The sequence below is a fragment of the Nicotiana tabacum genome, chromosome 13 (genome assembly GCF_000715075.1).
Source record: "Nicotiana tabacum cultivar K326 chromosome 13, ASM71507v2, whole genome shotgun sequence".
NCBI classification, from domain to species: domain Eukaryota; kingdom Viridiplantae; phylum Streptophyta; class Magnoliopsida; order Solanales; family Solanaceae; genus Nicotiana; species Nicotiana tabacum.
In genome coordinates, this window is record NC_134092.1 from 108366399 (window position 1) to 108382966 (window position 16568).

Below are 16568 nucleotides of genomic sequence, written 5' to 3' on the forward strand. Positions count from 1 at the left end.
AGTCGTTTACACAAAAGTCAAACTACAGTCAACTCTTTTAACTCAAACTTCCAACTTACGGATTAAGTGTCCCATTGCACTTCGAAACTCACCCGAAACCAAAATCAAACACCCCGGCAAGTCACATAACCACAATACAACATAGAGGATATAATAAATAAGAGAATGAGGCTAAAATACTCAAAACAACTGGCCGGATCATTACAAATAATTTGTTAGCTCTGCCCATAATTCACTTCCTAGAAAGTTAACAAGAAATGGCAAAGAGGCAGATAGGACCTTTGTGCTACGCATGCGTTCAATCGAATTCATAATTTTTGACATGTAACATAAATTATGAACTTATAATTTAAAAAATACAACGAGGTCAGTATTAAATATTTTAAGCCATTAACTCTAGATCTAGGATTATTTGTTCTTGAAGAAATTAAAAAGCAAGCATAATATGTTTTGAAATTGAAGTAATGAAATAATTTAAGTTGAATATTTTGAGAGAGATGAGTGAGGACTTCTATCGCATAACTTTTTCTTTTATTGAGTTAACTAACTAGGATCGACAACTAGGTTATACACTTTTTTAGAAAATTTTATTGTATATCTCAAACACAAAATGATAGTTAAAATTTGGTAATCCTTGAAAAGAGATATATGTGTATTCTAAGACTAGTGAGTTAAACATATTTAAATTAGTAAAAGTTTAAGCACAAGTGCACAATTGATGCTCTTTACCCTAGAAAAATGTTTGTGGCTTCTTTTCTTTTTTGGGTAAAGAAAACGTCTTTAGCTTCGTCCTTATTAGAGTAGTAGTACTTTCTAAATTGATCTGAAATCTTTTTAAAAAAAAAATCTTTCTTTATTCATCTTGAAATATTTTATTTTTGTAGAGGCTCCAAACCACCTGTGCTTCTTCGTACCACTTCGAAAAAATTGACATACACTCTTATTTAATGTTCAAAACATTTTCTTCGTTATTTAATCATTGAGTGAGTGAACACAATAAATTGGAAAATCAAAAGAAAAATGAAGAAATAACGTCAAGAGTGCAAACAATGAGAAATATGTAGAGTACATGAACGGCTTTCCTTCCCTTAGAATTTTGTTCATACGTATTATTATTTTCAATATTGACACCAAAAAAATACAAAAAAGTACGTATTATTAATACTCGTACATACTTGTAGATCATTTATGTATGTAATTTGAATTATGATGTTATATAGTACGTTACTATAACTAGTTTTATATATATAGGGATCGTTTGACTAGCTAGATTAAATTAATCTCAAATTTTATAATTAATGCGATATCTCCTAATTTCTATAACCAACGACTAGGGGTGTGTTCAAACCGAACCGAAAAACCGTACCAAACCGAAAAGTCAAACCAAATCGATTAAAAAATCCGATTAATTTTGGTTTGATTTGGTTTGAAAATTACTAAAAAATCGAACCAAAACGACATATAAATATATAATTTTTATATGTATTTTTAAGACTTTATATAAAATTTTCTTTAAAAATTATCTAGAAATATGTGGGATCCTCTATCTCACGAGATAATATTTAATAGAACTATGTAGTTCATTCATTTTTGTTTAACTTAAATAATGAGTTGTATCATTTTCTTATAAAGTATTATTGAAATGCGTCAATCATATCTTTATTTTTCCATATTCATATGTCAAGATTTCTTATATCTTTTTCAAATTTGAAATGGTATTTCGCTAATTTATTTGTGTATCATATTGATTTTTATGTCTAATTATTAAATTCGGTCAAATTGGAAAGCGTACATCAATAAAAGTTATTGTTAGATAACTAAAAAATAACTATTATGTGTTATTAAAAAATTCTCTTATAAGAATATTTTAATAGATCATATGTTTGTCATTTTTTTAATTTCTACTAATCATATATTTACCAATCAAAACGTTATCTATAACTTTAACATAAATCCAAAAAATTTAATAAAATCGAACCAATTCAAACCGATATAATTAATTTTATTTTATTTTAATAAAAACGGTACCAACTTTGTCCATATACATCCTTAATAACTAACCCCTTAAACTCGTCACGGTGCTGATGAAGAGCGAAGAGAAGAGGGAGTTGAGGGGGTAGTGGTACGTGGAGTGACCCCAGAAGTGAAAAACCCAGTCAAAAGAGCAAAGGGGAGAGGGGGTACACGTGAAGACAGGTACGGTACAATATAAGGTGCAGTCTTATTAATTTTGTCGATCGGTTAGTACCTTTGACCTATGCCTTGGGAACACGTCGTACGCGTTACTGTCCTTTCAAAATCTTTTTTTGTCACTGTATTGCAGAGTAGTAAATCACTGAATTTCTTGGCACACATTTCATCTCATTGGTGGTTGTGGGGTAGAGAAGTAATCACTGTTTTTGACTACTGACTCAATGAGTTGGCCTGGCTAGCTACTTGCATCTCACTGCTTTATCTTTACACATAAAGCTGCTGCTCTTACCTCAACCCCAGCCCCCTCAAACTTCACCATCTACTCCTTGCTCTGCAGCAGCTATGAGTTCATTACTCACTGCTAAGAGACATCTTCTTATTCATTTATATAATGCATTTGATTGAGCACGAAATAAGAAAAAAATTACTATCTCTTCCGGTTTATGTAAATCTATTTTTTTTATCCGTTTCAAAAAAATAATGACCCTTTTTTAAATTTAGAAATAATTTTACTTAAACTTATAATTCTACCCTTAATGAGAAGCTTTTATAACCACACAAATACTCTTAACCCCTTTTTGAATTGTTTAGGACCACAAATTTCAAAAGTTTTCATTTCTTCTTAAATTTCGTGCCCAGTCAAACAGATTCACATAAATTGAAACGTGGGGGAGTATAGTCTAAAATAAGTTATAAATATTTTAATACTAGTTATAATCATATTATTAAGAATAAAATGGAAATTTCAAGTAAAATTATTTTTAAATATAAAAATATATCTTTTTGTACAAATTAAAAAGAAAAATGCATCACATAGATTGAATAGAAAGTAGTTTGTGTTTAATCTGTTACAATACTAATGGTTCTATATACTCCCTCCATTTAAATGTCTTGGTTTGACTAAGCATGAAATTTAAGAAAATAAGAAAGATTTTTGTAATGTTGTATTTTAAATTAAAAAGGTATATAATGTATCAAAATAACATTTCAGTCATGTAGTCTTAAACAATCATAATATTGGAATTAGAGAATTATTAAATATAGAAAAAAATTCTTTTTGAAACCGACTATAAAAAAGTAAGACACTTCGATTCGATTGAAACAGAGGGAGTATTTATCAATCTGCATGCCGAAGCCTGAAGGTTGCTATAATCAGAGTCAATCTCCTGCTAAGAAAGATATAGTAGTTGCCAATTTTCAAACTGTATGCTGAAAGCTAGATCTAGATATATAACTTAATATGAGTTTCGACCTTTGATTGCATCTTAATTTGTCAACACATGTACTCTAGAATAGGATAGAAAGCAATACTACACTAGGACTTTTTGACAAAAAATATGAATTTCGGCTAAAAGAGTTAAAGTTTATATAATTATGGGTTAAACCTAGAGTTCAAAAAACTTCATTAATATTAGACAGATCTAAAAATGTGTTGACTATAACATACATTGACTGTTCTGAAAAGTGTGAGCAATAATGGGGAGAACTAATAGTAAATAACATTAAATGACATTTAAGTAAATAGGAAAAGTGGTTCACCCAATAAAGGATGAACTATATGATTGTCCCTCCTGACAATGATGAATGATAGATAAATCCTCGAATGTTCGAATTATTCTCGGATCCGATGAAAAAGTGTGGAATAATATGAACAAGAATCTTGATGAAAAGGTAGTGTTTGTATCTTTATAAGAGAGAGAATCTTTTATCAAAAGTTTGTTCTTATCAAATGAATGTTGCATGCCCCACATCACTGTTATATATACATGCCCTGCGTCATTGTCTCTTTTCCTATATATATGAGACATATCCCTAACAAACCCTAATAGTACAAGTGCAAAGAATATCCACTAGAATATTCTCTTTAATATCTCATTTTGAAAATTAACCGTTACGACTCTATTATTGGTATTCGATCTCGCCCGTTGTTGACATCTCGACCACAAACCTCGCTGCTTCTTGGTCGACCTCGACTGACCCATTCCTTAGTGCTTTATTACCCTAAATATTTTAGGGCAGATTTCAACATATACAGTTAGTCCCTTCGCTTATTGAGGTCGGCCTCAAACGGCCTTGATGAGCAGATTCTATTTGTCATGATCGACAAGGTGGGGCGAGATGGCGATGTGGCCTTTCGCGAGCCGCAACTTTTGGGGTTGCGTCGTTTCTAGATCAAAGTGACGTCATGACATCATGCATCATTATGGTGCGGTTTTCCGATACTTTGCGTCGTTTCACGTGCATATGTTGATTGGATCTGCCGCTTCGATATCTGTGCTAGGTAGTGGCATAATTTCTTGGTGTTGATGCTTGAATTCTTATAAATAGGGATGTGAGGGCACATATTCGTGTTCTACAAATTCCTTATATCGAAAACCTTGTGCCATCTTTCTTCCTATTCCCTTGTTGCGTATCCTCCTTCCCTGCTCTATAGATCCTTTTTGCGTTTAACTTTCCGTTATTCAAATACCCTATGTTTCTTCAGAACAATGGTTAAAGTATTTTCTGGTCCCAGTGAGGGAAATGACCCAGTTCCCCTGGCGATGGTTTTGCCTCCTCACGTGGAGGGCGTCTCTGTGGCGGTGGAAGATGAGAACTTTCCCACAGCGGAGAAAATAATTCTTCATGGTGATAAAGTTAGGTCTGACTTTACAAAAGGCGCCTAAGGCTGAACCTGAGATCTCTGAGTCGGCGATAAAAATACTGATTTATTAGAGCTTAGGGCCAAATATGACGTTCCCGCTCACATCGAGCTGATCCCTGCAGGCAGGACGTGGTACAAGTTCATCGTCCTGGGTATTGTGCGTTATACGCCTACCCCTTTCATGTTGGCTACACTCATCCCCTTCTCCCTTTGGCGGAGGAGTTCTGCCATTTCTATGGCGTTTGTACGGCTCAGCTTGCGCCATATATATACAAGTTCATTAGGATGTTCACAAAGTTCGCGGAATTGGCCGGGGTCGAGATCACCCTTCGGCATTTGATGCATCTCTTCGCCCCTAGTTTCTATAGGGGGCAATGTTAAACCTTCGTCATCGAGGGGGCAAGTGCCTGGTTGTGAAGATGGATGATAAAGCGAGCCGACAGTTCTGCATAATTTTATCTTCATCAGGACCGAGGACGTGGTGGCCAACGTAGACGTCTTCCCTGAGACGTGGAATTATACTCGTAAGTGTCTACCCTTCTTCGTTGAAAACATTTGATTTGCTCGTTCTAGTCGTGGGTTTTGAACTTTTGTTTCCTTCTTATGCAGCCAAGACTACGCCCTTTCCTTAGGTCGGGGATATTTCTGATTGGGTTCATCGAGTTCTCCCTCACATCGTACGAATTCACGAGTGGCTGGCTTTTTTTTTAAGAAGTTTGGGCCTGCCCCTTCCTTGAACGGTGAGCTCGTCTATTTTTCTCTATTTTGTTTTGGTGTCTTAGTCACCTATTTCTTATAGTTTGCTTTTGCTGATAGTGATAACCTTTTTCGATTCTTTCTTTTCCAGCCCGAGGATCTTCAAGGAGGCCGAAAGCTCCCCCTCATGCGTTATGTAAGAGGAAATTTGCTTCCTCTTCAGTGTCTATCCTCCCTACGACCGCGGCTAGGCATACTCGCTTCTCCGTTTATGTTACCTCCTCGATCGCGGATAGGTTTGCTCGGTCTTTGGCCCCGTCTACCATAGCCTCTGCATCGGTTTCTTCTCCGCCTGCAAATATATCGATAGCGGAGCTTCCGGCTTCACCTTTATTCCGTTTTGTAGACGAGGAGAAGGAATCATCGTCGAGTGACGAAAATTTTGTACCCCGCAAGAGAAGGTTAGTGGATGTTGGTGATGGGGTTGACCGGGCTGTATACTCTATGATGGATGATCTTATCATCCGCGAGATGGCGACCATAGTACTTGACGATGACGTCGGGCCGGCATTTGAGGTCCCGATATCGGCTGAGGCCGTATAGGGCGTATCCCTTCCTTCTGCGACGACTGAAGCCGGAGGGCCATCTGCAAGGGTCTATGATACTTCGCGGCAAAATGGGCCATCGGCTTTCCGACTGGATGACGGTGCTTCTTCTCCGGCTAATGGGAGATACAAAGGTGTGGCCGAGGATACCTATGAGACGGACTCAGACCTTGATTCTGCAGAGCTGAGGATGGTGGACGAGTGATTTACTCAGCTCGAAGTCAGACCGGAGGGGTCTATGTGAACTATCACAATTCCCATGGATCGTGACCTGCTAAACAATACAGAGAACATGGTCCCTACCCTCGATCCCCTTTATTCTGACGTGGAGGGTGAAACCCTGGCGGAGTTGGACGACGCTACCTTATCGAGGAGCATAGCCGGCCTAGCTCTCAGGCTAAACTTTTCAAGGCTTCTTTTTCTTGTCTGCTTTGTTCAGATTTTTGGTCTTTGTTTTAGTGCTTTGTTCTCGCCAGCATAGGCATTCTCGTGTTTGGCTATCTTTTTTTTTGTGATTGTAGACCGTGATCTTTGAAATCGAAAGCGCCCGAAGGAAGGAGAGGCGTAAGGCTATCTTCAGAAAAAATTAGTGCAAATACTTTGAGTATCAGCGAAAGTATCGGGAAATCCGCAAGCGTTTTGGTGAAGGCAGCATTTTGCGGACCCTTCGAGACGAGCTGAGGCAAAAAAGATGACAAGCTGGTGAAGGTCATCGAGAAGTGCAGTATCCTTGAGGGGATGTTGAGAAATAAAGAATAAGAGCTCGAGGTCAGTAGGGCCGTAGAGGTTCAGTGCGGTGACCTCCAGACGCAAGTAATCGAGTTATGCAGGCAATTAGATGAGTGTCGCCTGTAGATGAAGGATCTTCATGGCAAGATAACCGAGAAGTAGAGCGAGCGGGATAGGGCGGAGTTAGCGCGGTCGGGGGCTTTGAGGAAGACAGAGGCCCTTAAGGTGGTTATTTGGACCCTCTGTTCTGAGAGGGAGAACGACTTAGAAACGGCAAGGTTAAAAGCGGAGCGGCTTGATGAGAGGATCAGAGAGTTGGAGAAAGAGAATTCTAACCTCTACGACTGAGTTGCTGCCCTTGAGGCCGAGAAGGCCCAATTACTGGCGCGACCATCCTCTTCTCATACTTCGGACTTTACTAATGTTCCTCGAGAATTATACCAGGAGTGGATTCATGCCAAGGCCCAGTTGGATGTGTTCCTAGATTTACATGCGGCGAGATCTATCTTTGAGGCCGCCCTTGAAGATGCTCGTGTCATGGCTCGTGAAGCTTGAGTCACTTATTGGTATGATCCTGCAACGCTAAAGTCCGGCGAGGGTGAGGGGGACGAAGATGTAGACCGGATTGAGCAAAATGCCTGATATGATGATGCATATCTTGAGGGCGAAGGCGGCGATGGCGAGGGTGTTGAAGGTCGAGAGGGTGATGCAGTTGAAGGACAGGTCGGCGAGGATGCTGCAGGTGATGAAGGTGGTGGCCAGTAGTTTTCTTTTTTGTCTTTTCTGTATATCTTTGTGTGTAGTTGGTGGTGTCTTCATGAGCTTTTATAAAGATGTTCTAACTATGAAATGCCAACTTTGTTATTTGCATTTGATTTTCTTCATGTGGTTCGTACTTGTATTTTTTGGCTGTAATCACTTAGTTCAAATAAGGTCGAACATATCCTATGTTTAATCATCGTCGAGGATCATCAGGAGTTAGTTCAAATAAGGTCAAACATAAAGCGTTTTTAACTATGGCCGAGGGCCAATAAGTGTTAGTTCGAACAAGGTTGAACATAACTTACGTTTAATTATGGCCGAGGGCCGGTAGGTGGTAGTTCAAATAGGGTCAAACATCACCTATGTTTCATTATGGCCGAGGGCCAGTAGGTATTAGTTCGAGCAACGTCGGACATAACCTTCGTTTAATTATGGCCGAGGGCCAGTAGGCGTTAGTTCGAGCAAGGTTGAACATAACTTACGTTTAATTATGGTCGACGGCTAGTAGGCGTTAGTTCGAGCAAGCTCGAACATAACTTACGTTTAATTATGGCAGAGGGATAGTAGGTGTTAGTTCGAGCAAGGTCGAACATAGTTCGAACAAGGTCAAACATAACTTACGTTTAATTATGGTCGAGGGCCAGTAGGCATTAGTTCGAGCAAGGTCGAATATAACTTACGTTTAATTATGGCTGAGGGCCAGTAGGTGTTAGTTCAAGCAAGGTCGAACATAACCTATGTTTAATTATGGCCGAGGACCAGTAGGTGTTAGTTCGAGCAAGGTCGAACATAACCTACGTTTAATTATGGCCGAGGGACAATATGTGTTAGTTCGAACAAGGTCGAACATAACCTATGTTTAATTGTGGCCGATGGCCAGTAGGTGTTAGTTCGAGCAAGGCCGAACATAACCTACGTTTAATTGTGGCCGAGGGCCGGTAGGTGTTAATTTGAACAAGGTCGAACATAACCTATGTTTAGAAAGATATGCTTCTGGGTGCGGAGTTTGTCGACATCTTAAACTTTAAGCATTGTTGCCTTGATTATGTATTTGGAGAAATAGGAATAAATTTCATGCATTGTTGCTTTGTTCATACACTTGGAGAAATTTACAAATTTTCGGGCATTTGCTGGTGTTTCAGTCCCAGTCCCGATCTATCTAGTCCCTTTATTGGTCAACCTGGAGAAGGCTTGAGAGGTCGGGCAATGAACTGATCGTCCTGTGCCTCCGTCTTTGCATAATTCGTCTTGAAGTGTCCCCTTCGTCGCCTCGTTAAAAACCTCCTTGATAAAACTCAATTGGGACAAAACTCAAGTGAGGGAAAAAGAGTACGACTTGGGGGACACTTTATCTATTAGAAGTTGAAGTACTTGAGGTGGGTAATATTCCAGTTATTTGGTAGTAGCTTTTCTTCCATTGTTTCTAGTTGGAATGACCCTTTGTTCGCTGTTGTTGTGATTTTCTATGGGCCATCCCAATTTGTCCCTAGTTTGCCTTCTCGTGGGTCTTTACTTGCTTGTGTTTTAGCTTTAAGCATGTAGTCCCCGACTTTGAGTGGCCTAACCTTTGCCTTCTTGTTGTAGACCATGTCTCTTCGTTCTTCGCTTCGTCGAGTTTCTGCCTTCTGCTTTCATTCTTTGGTCCGCTCTCATGGGAGTATCTCAGATTGGGCTCCCCAACGTTGACCGGTATTACTGCATCGGTCCCATAGACTAAAGAGTAGGGCGTCTCTCCTGTCCTTGTCTTTGGCGTTGTTCGATAGGCCCACAATACCTCTGGTAATATTTCCAGCCAAAGTCCCTTGGCGTCTTCGAGTTTCTTCTTCATGATGTTCAGTAACGACTTATTGGAGGACTCCACTTGCCCATTGCCCACGAGGTGGTATGGCGTCAAAAGTATTCTTTTGATACGCCACTTCTTAAAAAATTCAGCTACCTTCTTCCCCGTGAATTAGGGTCCGTTATCGCAGCTGATCTCTTTGGGGAGGCCGAATTGGCATATGATGTTTTTTCATATAAAGGTGATCACTTCCTGTTCACGTATTTGTGCGAACACTCCTGCTTCCACCCACTTAGAGAAATAGTCAGTTAAAACCAGAAGGAATCATACGTTACCTCGCCCTGATGGGAGGGGGGCCATGATATCCATCCCCCATTTGATGAACGACCAAGGTGAGGTGACCGAGTGGTGGTGTTCGCCTGCTTGGTGAATTATTGGGGCGTACTTTTGGCATTGCTCGCATTTTCTCACGTAGTTCACGACCTCTTTTTTCATGGTGGGCCAGTAATACCGTGCTCATATGAGGCATCTGACCAAAGCCCGATTTCCGGAATGATCTCTACAATGGCCTTCGTGGACCTCTTTAAGGACGCGCTGCATCTGATTTGGGCCCAAGCATTTCTCTAGAGTGCCGCCATACGTTCTCTTATACAGGTCATTATGGATGATGTTGTACCTAGCTGCTTGCATTCTCAGTTTCTTGGCCTCTTTTTTATCACCTGGGAGTACGCCGTCCTGCAAGTATGTAACAATACGATTGCGCCAGTCCCAAGTCAGGTTTATGGTTCTTACCTTGATTTGGTCTATCGACGAGTTGAGAAGGTGGACTACACTTCTGTCTCCGGTTGCAATATTTTTGGTGGCTGCGGCTAGTTTGGCAAGGTCGTCCGCCTCAGCGTTCTGTGCTCATGGGATATGGTCGAGTTGACATTCATCGAACTCGGGCAACAGCTTGCAAATTTCGGTCTACGTACCTTTATTTTCTCGAACCAGGACTGCGCTTACAGCTACTTCAGATACAGCGAAGTAAACAAGGAGACGTTCCCTTGGCTCCGGCTTTGAAAGTAGTAGTGGTGATGACAGGTACGCTTTTAACTCCTTCAGGGCTTGGATGCACTCAGAAGTCCATTAGAGGCTGTTATCCTTTTTTAGTACGCCGAAGAATCTGTGACACATGTCTGATGATCGTGAGATGAATCTCGAAAGGGCGGCGATACAGCCTGTCAACCTTTGAACCTATTTTTTGGTGGTCAAGTGTTCTGATATCCCCTCAATGGCTTTGATTTGATTAGGATTGACCTCGATTCCTCGTTGTGATACCAGGAAAACCAAGAAATTTTCCCGAGGCCACACCGAACATGCATTTTTCGGGGTTCCGTATCATCTGAGTGTGTCGAAGGTTTCTATCAGATTGTCGATGTGATATTTTTTCCTTTTGGACTTGACTAGCATGTCGTCTATATAGACTTTCATTGTTTTGCTGAGCTGGTCTTTGAACATCCTCGTCACCAACCTTTGGTAAGTTGATCCTGCATTTTTCAGCCCGAAGGGCATGACCTTGTAGTAGTACGTCCCCTGGTGAGTGATGAATGTGATTTTCTCTTGATCTTTTTCTTCCATAAGGATTTGATTATAGCCTGAATAGGCGTCCACGAAGCTCAGTAGTTCATGCCCGACCGTTGAGTCGATGCGTTGGTCGATGTGGGATATTGGGAATGAATCCTTGGGGCATACTTTGTTTAAATCTGTGAAATCCACGCACATTCACCATTTCCCATTCTTCTTTTTCACCATCACCACATTGGAGACCCATTGGGGATACTTCGACTCCTTGATTGAGCCATTTTCTAATAGTCCGCATCATTAATCGTGGAGGTGAACTTATGCCTGACCTGCCTCACCGAGGCGTGGAATGGGTCGACGTTCAGTTTATGCGTGGCGATTTCCTTCGGGATACCCGGCATATCTGCATGCCTGGAAAAAAATAAATCTACGTTATTAGTTAAGAACTGACGGCATTTACCAAGTTCCTGAAGTTTGCAGCCGATGTAAGCTTTTTTGTTGTGATCGTTGGTGTCTAATTTTACGGGGTCGAGGTCTTCTATGGTCGATTACGCAGTTTCGACCATATCGGGGTCTCTAATGAAGTCTTCGCTATCATCACATATCGACCTCAACCTTGCTAATTGCTATGCCTCTTCTCCTTGGTCCCCTCGTATGCTGAATATCCCCCAGGGAGTCGGGAATTTGTTGACCTAGTATAAGCTGGAGGGGATGGTTCATGATGTGTATCCATGGTCGCCCTATTATGGTATTGTATGCTGTGTCTTGGTCCATGATGTGGAACATGATTTCCAAAGTGACGCCACTGGCCAGAACGGGGAGCGTGATTTTGCCTGAAGTCCGCTCAACTGCATTGTTAAAACCAGTTAGCGTGATGCAACACAGTATTATCTTATCTTCGAGTTTCATTTGTGCAAGTACTCGAGGATGGATAATGCACGCGCCACTCCCATCGTCTACCATAATGCGTCTCACATCGGTATCTAAAATTCTTAAAGTATTAATAAGGGCATCATAGTGAGGGAAAACCAAACTATTGGTATCTGACATATCAAAGATGATGCTTTCTTTGAGTTCATCGTACCGTTTGCAGGTGATCGAACGTTTGATCTTGTGGGTAGGGGTGAACTTTATGCTGTTAATGGAAGCATCTTCGCCGCCGCCAATGATCATATGGACGATGCGGGTTGGTGAGGGCGGTTTCGGCGGCCCTTGATGTTGTTCGCTCTCTCTAACAAAGTTGGTCCTTCCTCGGTCGCTCAGCAACTCTTTAAGGTATCCTTGTCGTAACATATTTACGACCCCCTGCCTTAGGGCGATGCAATCTTCGGTTTTGTGCACTCGTTCTTGATGGAACTCGCAAGCGTCCGATTTTCTGGTACTCCGATTTGACCTCATCTTTTGTGGCCACTTCACCTTTGTTCCGAGCTTCTCCAAGGCGTAGACTATTTCTGTAGGTGACACACAAAAGTTGTGAGCGGATAGAAAATGAGGCTTACCTCTTTCGTTCTGGTGAGTCCCTGTCCTTAATCTGCGTGGGCTTTCTTCGAGGCGGGAGGGGGGCAATGGCCACTTTGACATATGGTTGATATCGTTCCCTGTTGGGTCGTGAAGCAACGAGGTCCCTTCTGGTAATATTTCTTCGATCTTTTTTGGATTCGGCTTGTACTGAGGTTAGTCGATGAGTTGGTCTATTGAGGTCGTCCTCGTCTGCTCGGACCTCGGCACAATATGCATTGTGTATTTCATCCCAAGTGGTTGGGGGATACTTTATCAGTCGACTCAATAGCTTTTTAGTCGCCCTCGAACCGTACGTGCTCAGCCCGTTCTGGAAGGCTGCGACTACCATCCCCTCTGACACGTTCGGTAGGGTCATCCTTACTCGGTTGAAACGGGCGAGACCATAGTCCCTCTCTTGGAGATTGTTTAGTAGCAAATATGTCGTTCACTCTTACCTCGGCTTTCTTGGCCCCAGCATGGGCCGTTACGAACTTGTCGGCCATCTGTTCGAAAGTTTCAATAGAGCGCGCAGGTAGTTGTGAATACCATGTCAACGGTCCTCCTGTGAGGGTTTCACCGAATTTCTTCAACAAAATAAAGGATACTTGTTCTTTGGAGAGATCGGTGCCTTCCACGGTGGTGACGTAGTGAGTCACATGATCTTCAGGGTCAGTCGTGCCATCATATAATTTTTGGTAGGGCGACATTTTGAAGGTCTTCGGTATGGCATGCGGGCCTGCATCGTCGATGTATGGCTGCTCGACAAATCGGACGGCGCCTCTTTTCGGCAACAATTTAGGGGTGCCCAATATTTTATCGACCCTTTCCTGATGTTCTTTCATTTGATCTCGAACTTTCTTGTTCTTGTTCTCCATTTCCTCCATCCTTTTCAAAATGGTTGCAAAAGCGTTATCGCATGCATTATCAATGACGTTGTGAGTAATAGTTGTTGTTGGAGGTGGAGAGAGTTGATCACATTGTTCATTCGCCTGTTGTACAGTGCAAATCCTTGTATTTTCCACAGCTGCATCTCGGGCAGACTTGTTGAGGACGCCAGCTAGCATGTCAGTGAGCCATGCTTCGAGGAGTTTTTTTTACAGCTGGGAGCGTCTCTTCCCCCACAGATGTGGAGGCTCCCTTACCAAGAGATTTTGTGATGTTGCAGTAAGGAAGGGCCATCTCGCCTAAGGGAGACATTGGGCGTTGCGTCTTCGTCTGCTATTTCACAACTCTTATTGATGACGTTCATGAGGTTGGTTGGGAGGTTACTTATTATTCTCGCCATTTCTTCTCTGTTACCTGCCATATTGGGTTTGTGCATACAAAGAAAGGAGATCTTGATCTTGATCTTTTTTTTCTTTTTTTTTACGTTAGTGATCCGTGTTAGTTATAGATCTAGAAGAAACTATAAATTTAATTAGGAAATTTCCACAAATGGCGCCAAATTATTTGACCAAAAAGTATGACTTTCGGCTAAAAGAGTTAAGTTTGTATAATAATGGATTAAACCTAATTAAAAATAATATCTCTAGATGTGAATTCAGAAAATGTGAGTAACATTAGATAGATCTGAAATGTGTTGACTATAACATACATTGACTATTATGAAAAGTGTGAGCAATAATGGGGGAGAACTAATAGTAAATAATATTAAATAACATTTAAGTAAATAGGAAAAGGGGTTCACCCAATAAAGGATGAACTAGATAATTGTTTCTCCTAACAATGATGAATGACAGATAAATCCTCGAATGTTTGAATTATTCTCGGATCTAATGGAAAAGTGTGAAATAATATAAACAAGAATCTTAATGAAAATGTAGTGTTTGTATCTTTATAAGAGAGAGAGAAACTTTTATCAAAAGTCTATTCTTATCAAATGAATGTTGTATGCCCCACGTCTCTTTCTCTCTCTCTCTCTCTCTCTCTCTCTCTCTCTCTCTATCTATATATATATATATATATATATATATATATATATATATATATATATATATATATATATATATATATATATAACACCCTAATAGTATAAGTGCAGAGAATATCCACTAGAATATTCTCTTTAATATCCCATTTTGAAAACCAGCCGTTAAGGCTCTGCTAAAGGTATCTGATCTCGCCCGTTGTTGACATCTCGACCACAAACCTCGCTGCTTCTTGGTCGACCTCGACTGACCCATTCCTTAGTGCTTTATTACCCTAAATATTTTAGGGCAAATTTTGACCTATACAATGATCGCATCGTGAAAAAAGTTTTTTGGTTAATGAGATCAAGGATGGATGTAGGGTTGTAGTATCGGGTTCAAATAAATCTAATATTTTTAACTTTCTATAAAAATTTATATATAAAATTATACTAAAATTACATCAAATAGTTGAATAAGTTCAAAGCTAAAAAGCATACCAATTGAACCTATAAAACTTAAGACTCGATTCAACTCATATCTTTCAAAATAGCTAGCAGAAGGAGAGGCGTATTTATGTGGATGAGCATGATGCACGTGAACTCATGTTGCTCTTCTAATACTATATATAACAATAGTATTATATTTTCTAAGAATTATTTATATATAAATATGTGCACTTAAACTTAAAGAGTCATATAGTACAACAAGTATTAGGCAGACCTTTACAAGAGAAGTTAGGAGTAATCTAACGTCTATCTTTTTTGTTTTTTTGGCTAGAATTGAGCTCAAGTTTCACATCTCGCGTTTGTGAACTTGTATAGTATTCCCCGCTCGTGCTTTAATTAAATAATTTTTTTATTTGGTGTATTCATTTCCAAATCCATATCGAAATCAAGAAAAAAATTTAATTTTGAATCTATAATTTAAAATAGTAATGAATTTATGGAAAAAAATCTAAAGGTTAAACTCAACAAATATAAAATTTGAATTCACTCCGTTATAATAAGGATACATCTTTTTGAAATCCTGAATCAGCACCAAACAAAGCTAGTTATGGGTTAGCGCGGCAGTCGCGTTCTTTGAACAATATGAATCTTGGGTTCCGAGCAAGAACAAGCAAGAGGGAGTAGTAAATGATCGATCACTAGCGTCCAATTCCTTTTGCATGCTTTTTGGGTCCTCTTAAATATCTGTCCTTTTATGTAGACTTTACTACAACGCCCACAGAGATAGACTCTGCTCAACAGTACACTGTACAGCAACAAAGACAGCAGCTGTTTGGGTGGAACTAACTGCTGTTTGCAGAAGGGGGAAGGGCTGAGAGTGAAGGGGGAGGGGAATTCGGTGATTGACCATTGCTCAGATTTCGAGGAGAAACATTGCCACGTGAATTTGTGCAATTATTTACTGCCTCTGCTCTTTAATTACCCTCCAATATTCCATCATCAGTACGTCAATCTTCAAACTGATTAATATTCTCAATTTTTTCCTTTTTCTTTGTTGTTCGGAAGGTAATGAAAAGAAGAATTAAGGAAATAAAATTTACTTTTTTTCTAATCTTCCTAAAGTTATGACGTCTTGTTAAAATGGTAATACTTCTATTTCCATTCGCTCAAGTTAGATAAATGTTCATATTTGTTCAATCATCAATGCCTTTTATATTAATTTATTTAAGTTTTATGTACCTTTGGAAGATAAAAATTTGATAAGATATTCAATGGAGGGGGCACTAGCAGTGTAAAAATAAGATAAATCGTAAATCCTGAAAAAATATAACAACAAAAAATCTAGTGAAATCTTATAATGGGGTATGAAAAGGGTAGAGTGTACGCAGACTTTACCCTTATCTTATGAATGTAGAGAGGTTGTTTACAATAGACCCACGACTCAATAAAAAAAAAACAAAAAGAAGCATAAATAACAATTGGTAATAACAGCGAAGTGGGTGATAAGGTGATACAGAGATAGAATAATCGAACAAAACGAACCAACAAATAGTAAAAAAAAATGCAGATAAGAAGAACCAAACATACGTGACTAATACTAATGCAACCGGTATGAAAAGGAGACATGCACGCCTATATATTAGCCTCTACTCCAATCCCTAATCTCCAAACCCTCATATCAAGGATCATGTCCTCAGTAAGCTAAAGTTGCGTCATGCATGTCCTGTCTAATCACCTCTC